We start from the raw sequence: 7,448 nt of genomic DNA, 5'->3' as shown, positions 1-7,448 counted from the left end.
GAGTGCCAGTAGAAAAGTGGTGAGAACTGGGCCAGTCAGGCAGAGTAAAGACAGAGCAGCAACACAACAGAAACTACACAAAGAAAAGTGCAATCAAGTTGGAGGGACAGTACCATAGTAAAGAAGGGTGTCAGGACCAGGGTCAACGCGGAAGAAACTACTGATGCACATAATGGGACATAAAAAGCTTTAGGTCACAGGTTTGTTGTTCAAAGCTCTTCTGACTATTAAATAATCATACAGCAGAGGCTCCTCAGAGGAGGAAGGAGAGGACCATCCTCCTCAGTGAATTTCATAAAAATAAAATACTGAAACATTTAAAAAGTTATCCTTTTTAGATAAAACCATACTAAATATATTCATGTCACCAAATAATTGATTAAAATACATTGTTTCGCAAATAAAGGTCTACAGTACCCTCAACAGCACTCTGTAGGGTAGCACCATGGTGTACCCGGTGGACAGCTAATAGTTCTGTTCTCCACTGGGTACATTGACTTCAATACAAAACCTAGGAGGCGTGTGGTTCTCACTCACTTCCATTGACTTACGCAGTAATTATGACAACGTCCTCCAACCTATCAGAGCATGAAGTAATATGTTGTCCACCCAATTAATGGATCAGATAATGAATCTAGTACTGAAAGCATAAGCTACAGTTAGCTAGCACTGCAGTGCATAAAATGGGTTGAGTAGTTAATTTCTTCATAAAGGAAGGAGAAGCAAGAGCAGCAAGAGAGAGCGATTTATTTTCACTTTCACTTTCTTAGCTAGTAAATGCTGCTAGCTATGTTAGCCTACTCAAAAACCCGGCTCAAACAGAGAGGGATGCTATGTTAGCTAGATGGCTATGGCTATCCAACACTGGAACTCTTCCAAGTCAGGGTAAGCTTTTGGTTGTATTCATTTATTGCACCGGGACTGTTGGTGTAACTGTTAAACTGCTTGCTACAAATTGTACCCTGTACTGCATGATTGTAGTGGGTTTACTAACGTGTTAGGTTTAGTAAAGGAAAGGAAATGGAATGGGGGTACCAAGTCAGTTGTCCAACTAAATGTATTCAACTGAAATGTGTCTTCCACATTTAACCCAACCCCTCTGAATCAGAGAGGTGCAGGGGTCTGCCGTAATTGACATCCAAGTCTTCGGCGCCCGTAGCTATGTTAACTATAATAATTAATATGGTAACAACGATGTAGGTTGTGCATAGTGGTTTGCTGTTATGATATGAAGGTTTGGCTGGAAAGGTTTTTTCGCCTGGTCATAGATGGCTGATGTGTTGTGCACTGAAGTCCACAAGCGAAGGGAAAAGGTGAGAGGAGGAGAGTGCATAGATGCGAGAAGGAATTATACAATGATCAACGGGATCAAGCTGTTTGTATCTGGCTGCTATGAAAGTGAACTGTGTTTGCGTGTGATCAGGGGTGTAATCATTCTCTTGAAAAACTACTCTTAAATAGAAGCAAACATAACTAAACTGGGATAAACATACCTGAATTTGTCAAACCGAAACTTTAATTTGCAACTGTTGGACAAGTGATTACACACTAGATCAGCTAGATGCAGGAGGTATTGAATGTGTCAATGTCTGTCACCTTGAGTACGCCAATGTTTCTCGACTTGTGCACCTACGTTGTAAACTTTCATTCATAGGCTAGGTTGTAGCAACCTCATAGTGGCACTGAGAGGGCAACAGTGGAGGCCCCAGCGGAAATGGAGTCCCTAGAGAAAGCAAGAACAAGATAGTTGTCAGGAGTAGTGCAGTATTATCATATAGTTTGTTAACAAGAAATTTGTGGAGTGGTTGAAAAACGAGTTTTAATGACTCCAACCTAAGTGTATGTAAACTTCCGACTTCAACTGTAGATACCTTTTTCCTATTCCTTTCAATGATGGGTATAGGGTAGTGTGAGCTTTCTTCTGTGTACATAATTTATAATTGGTTTCTGTGTTTTGTGTCCCTCTTTTTGTGCCTGCCTTCTTTGAGTGGCATATGTGGGGGTGTATCTCTCTGGTACTGAAATAGCTCTCTCTCTAATATTACAAATGTTAGCCAGTAATGAAGATACTATATGCTTGGAGTATAACCAACTGTCTTTTTCTGAAGGAGGGGTGAGATTCTGGAGGAGACTGGAGTGGTTGAGCTAGATGGGAGCACCATGCAGGCAACAGAAGGCAAAAGCAGGCTATACAAAAGTTTTGTTTTGTTAACTATCCCCAGACATTATCATCCTATATGTGTATTGCCAATGTTGTACAGAACTTATTCAGTAAATGCTATCACTTCTATTTAGCCTGATGAAATTGAGCATAGTATTTGTGATGTGCTAGTGTGCTTACTTTTGTTGTATGTATTTACAATTGACCATTATATTATTATTCTGTCTTATTAGTGATAGCATCGATTGGGATGATGAAATTGGTGCTGACGAGAGTGGTGCTGATGAGACCTGGAGTCCCTCAAAGATTCTGATGAAGAGGAGTCTGACGAGTTTGAAGATTCTGGGGACAGCAGCTTGGATGCTGCAGTAGTTTATGTGTCGGGGGGCTAGGGTCAGTCTGTTACATCTGGAGTATTTCTCTTGTCTTATCCGGTGTCCTGTGTGAATTTAAATATGCTCTCTCTAATTCTCTCTTTCTTTCTTTCTCTCGGAGGACCTGAGCCCTAGGACCATGCCTCAGGACTACCTGGCATGATGACTCCTTGCTGTCCCCAGTCCACCTGGCCGTGCTGCTTCTCCAGTTTCAACTGTTCTGCCTACGGCTATGGAACCCTGACCTGTTCACCGGACGTGCTTGCTGCACCCTCGACAACTACTATGATTATTATTATTTGACCATGCTGGTCATTTATGAACATTTTAACATCTTGACCATGTTCTGTTATAATATCCACCTGGCACAGCCAGAAGAGGACTGGCCACCCCTCATAGCCTGGTTCCTCTCTAGGTTTCTTCCTAGGTTTTGGCCTTTCTAGGGAGTTTTTCCTAGGGAGTTTTTCCTAGCCACCGTGCTTCTTTCACATGCATTGCTTGCTGTTTGGGGTTTTAGGCTGGGTTTCTGTACAGCACTTTGAGATATCAGCTGATGTACGAAGGGCTATATAAATAAATTTGATTTGATTTGGACGAAGAACACATTCCTTCACTTTGTGTCCGGTATGTTTACCATTCCATGCTTTTAGCCATGTATACATTTTAAATGTGCATCTTATCGAAAATTATTTTGCCACATTATTTTCTGTGTTACATGACAAAGCCTATTCCCCCTCAGGAAACTAAAAAGATTTGGCATGGGTCCTCAGATCCTCAAAAGGTTCTACAACTGCACCATCGAGAGCATCCTGACTGGTTGCATCACTGCCTAGTATGGCAATTGCTCGGCCTCTGACCGCAAGGCTCTACAGAGGGTAGTGCGTAAGGCCCAGTACATCACTGGGGCTAAGCTGCCTGCCTTCCAGGACCTCTACACCAGGCGGTGTCAGAGGAAGGCCCTAAAAGTTGTCAAAGACCCCAGCCACCCCAGCCATTGACTGTTCTCTCTACTATCACATGGCAGGCAGTATCGGAGTGCCAAGTCTAGGCTTCTCAACAGTTTTTATCCCCAAGCCATAAGACTCCTGAACAGGTAATCAAACGGCTAACCGGGCTATCTGCATTGTGTGCACTCCCCAACCCCTCTTTTACGCTACTGCTACTCTCTGTTCATCATATATGCATAGTCACTTTAACCATATCTACATGTACATACTACCTCAAATCAGCCTGACTAACCGGTGCCTGTATGTAGCCTCGCTACTGTTATAGCCTCGCTACTGTATATAGCCTCGCTACTGTTATTTTTCACTGTATTTTTACTGTTGTTTTTATTTCTTTACTTACCTATTGTTCACCTAATACCCTTTTTCCACTGTTGGTTAGAGCCTGTAAGTAAGCATTTCACTGTAAGGTCTACACCTGTTGTATTCGGCGCATGTGACAAATAAACTTTGATTTGATTTGAATTATTTTGCCACATTATTTTCTGTTTTAAAACAGAACGGGTGGATCTCTCCATCCACAGCTGCGCATTGATAGACTACCGGTCATCAGTGTGGAAGAGGCAGTGCATGACTCCATCCTTTCGGAAGACTCTTCTATCCACAGACACACCTCCATCCACAGATGCACCTCCATCCACAGACACGCGTGACCTACATCAAGTGATTTACGAGGATGAGATCATTAGCAAGCAGAGTGAGACCGAGAGAAACTCTGTCATCATGGAGAAAAAGGTGTTCATTAGGACCATGGATCAGCTGATTATGGAGATCCCACTAAAAGAAATCTGCACATATGTTCAGATTTCTGCTCTAATGAGTAAGTTTGGTTATGATCATGCACATCTAAAATGTTAATTTTACAAGATTGAATTGTTTTAGAAATATATACAGTTGAAGTCGGAAGTTTACATACACTTTGGTTGGAGTCATTAAAACTCGTACTTCAACCATTTCACAAATTTCTTGTTAACAAACTAGAGTTTTGGCAAGTCGGTTAGGACATCTACTTTGTGCGTGACACAAGTAATTTTTCCAACAATTGTTTACAGACAGATATTTCACTGTATCACAATTCCAGTGGGTCAGAAGTTTACATACACTAAGTTGACTGTGCCTTTAAAAAGCTTGGGAAATTCCAGAAAATTATGTCATGGCTTTAGAAGATTCTGATAGGCTAATTGACATCATTTGAGTCAATTGGAGATGTACTTGTGGATGTATTTCAAGGCCTACCTTCAATCTCAGTGCCTCTTTGCTTGACATCATGGGAAAATCAAAAGAAATCAGCCAAGACCTCAGAAACAAAATTGTAGACCTCCACAAGTCTGGTTCATCCTTGGGAGCAATTTCCAAACTCCTGAAGGTACCATGTCCATCTATACAAACAACAGTACGCAAGTATAAACACCATGGGACCAAGCAGCCGTCATACCACTCAGGAAGGAGACGCGTTCTGTCTTCTAGAGGTTAACGTACTTTGGTGAAAAAGTGCAAATCAATCCCAGAACAACAGCAAAGGACCTTGAGAAGATGCTGGAGGAAACAGGTCCAAAAGTATCTATATCCACAGTAAAACGAGTCCTATATCGACATAACCTGACAGGCCACTCAGCAAGGAAGAAGCCTTGCTCCAAATCCACCATAAAAAAGCCAGACTACGGTTTGCAACTGCACATGGGGACAAAGATTGTACTTTTTGGAGAAATGTCCTCTGGTCTGATGATACAAAAATAGAAGTGTTTGGCCATAATGAGCGTTGTTATGTTTGGAGGAAAAGGGGGGATGCTTGCAAGCCGAAGAACACCATCCCAACCGTGAAGCACGGGGGTGGTAGCGTCATGTTGTGGGGGTGCTTTGCTGTAGGAGGGACTGGTGCACTTCAAAAAATAGATGGCGTTGAAGGAAAGAAAATGATGTGGATATATTGAAGCTACATCTCAAGACATAAGTCAGGAAGTTAAAGCTTGGTCGCAAATGGTTCTTCCAAATGGACAATGACCCCAAGCATACTTCCAAAGTTGTGGCAAAATGGCTTAAGGACAACAAAGTCAAGGTATTGGAGTGGCCATCACAAAGCCCTGACCTCAAACCTATAGCACATTTGTAGGCAGAACTGAAAAAGCATGTGCGAGCAAGGAGGCCTACAAACCTGATTCAGTTACACCAGCTCTGTCAGGAGGAATAGGCCAAAATTCCCCCAACTTCTTGTGGGAAGCTTGTGCTAGGCTACCCAAAACGTTTGACCAAAGTTAAACAAATACTAACTGAGTGTATGTAAATGTTTGACCCTTTGGGATTATGGTGAAAGGAATAAAAGCTTAAATAAATCATTCTCTCTACTATTATTCTGACGTTTCACATTCTTATAATAAAGTGGTGATCCTAACTGACCTAAAACAGGGAATTTTTACTAGGATTAAATGTCAGGAATTGTGAAAAACTGAGTTTAAATGTATTTGGCAAGGGTGAATGTAAACTTCCGACTTCAACTGTATATCTCTCATATTTTTTCAGACCTAGGGAAAGGAAAATATGAAGACAGAGGAATACAGCACATAGCGGCATAGAGCCAAGAACGTGGCCAAGAAAATCCATGCAGTATGAAATGATAGATTTTACAGTATATATATATATTTTTTTACTTTTATGACGTGAAGATGTTGATCCAGTGTTGGAATTGTTATCATATCTAGACAGCACAGATTAAAGGCCAGACAGAACTCATCCTGTGGACAAAGGAGTTTGTCAACCACAGATTAAAGGCCAGGCAGAACTCATCCTGTGGACGAAGGAGGTTGTCAACTACAGATTAAAGGTCAGGCAGAACTCATCCTGTGGACAAAGGAGGTTGTCAACCACAGATTAAAGGCCAGGCAGAACTCATCCTGTGGACAAAGGAGGTTGTCAACCACAGATTAAAGGCCAGGCAGAACTCATCCTGTGAATGAAGGAGGTTGTCTACCACAGATTAAAGGTCAGGCAAAACTCATCCTGTGGATGAAGGAGGTTGTCAACCACTTTTGGTGGTGCTGTAAAAGGGCGGACACATACGAGGAGTTTATTGTAATTTATATTGTCTTATTTATTACTGTCATGTATGTGTTATGTTTGAGTGGTGACATACTTACTGTATTGTGCTTAGCTGTGAGCTAGCACTTGTCACTACATTTCTGAAATCATAACTGCAATCGGCAAAGTGGAGAATGAGAAATATTTTTTTTAAATGCATGCATTGCGGTTTTTATGCTTCAGGACCTGTGGAGAGGTATTATTCACCATGTGGTGAATGAGCACATATGGACACAGGGACATTGTGAACATGACTTCCTGGGGGACAACCACACCAAGGAATGGATCAAAAGGGCTCTCCAGCACATCAGGCTCTCACAGACATCGTCCTCAACACAAGGTGGCTGAAGGATCTTCAGCTGGGTTACATTTTTTCTCAAGAATCCTTCCCCATATTTAGCAATTGGTTACATGTAATGGTCCATTATGCATTACTGTCCTCGGGGACCACCAGAAAAGTTATGAAACATATTGGCCTATTAGTCACAGAGGAGAGGGTTAAGAAACCCTACATTAGGGTTATGTTTGACATGCATACAGCCAAAGGAGGATTACAATTTAGTTTATTTCATGACGGATTCATTATGACTTGTCTGTGTTCTTTAAAAAAAACGTCAACAGCTGATCTTGAGTCCTACCAGAAACATATTCTGATGTATGTCAGCAAACGTGTTTCCTTTTCACCACCAGTCTGAGGCCAGAACACGGCTGGCAGCACTAGATTATAACTTCCGCAGGCAGAATGCAGATGGCACCAAGATCTAAATCCCCACTCTATTTGAAGTCAATAGATTAGAGAAGGAAATTTTGAACAATAGAACTTCTCAAGTCTGCTCC

At 41.7% G+C, this 7,448-nt stretch overlaps 1 long non-coding RNA gene across 1 annotated transcript; it reads left to right on the top strand.

The window, feature by feature from the left end:
* Positions 1-507: 507 nt before the first annotated feature.
* LOC123726150 (uncharacterized) lies at positions 508-7,193 on the top strand. Its single transcript, XR_006758467.2, has 4 exons — positions 508-885; positions 2,109-2,176; positions 2,395-4,359; positions 6,057-7,193. It is a non-coding gene; the product is annotated as an uncharacterized LOC123726150 (long non-coding RNA).
* The last annotated feature ends 255 nt before the right edge of the window (positions 7,194-7,448 follow it).

Source organism: Salmo salar, chromosome 13, assembly GCF_965601325.2.
Source record: "Salmo salar chromosome 13, fSalSal1, whole genome shotgun sequence".
NCBI classification, from domain to species: Eukaryota; Metazoa; Chordata; class Actinopteri; order Salmoniformes; family Salmonidae; genus Salmo; species Salmo salar.
This window is presented reverse-complemented; position numbering and strand designations above follow the sequence as displayed.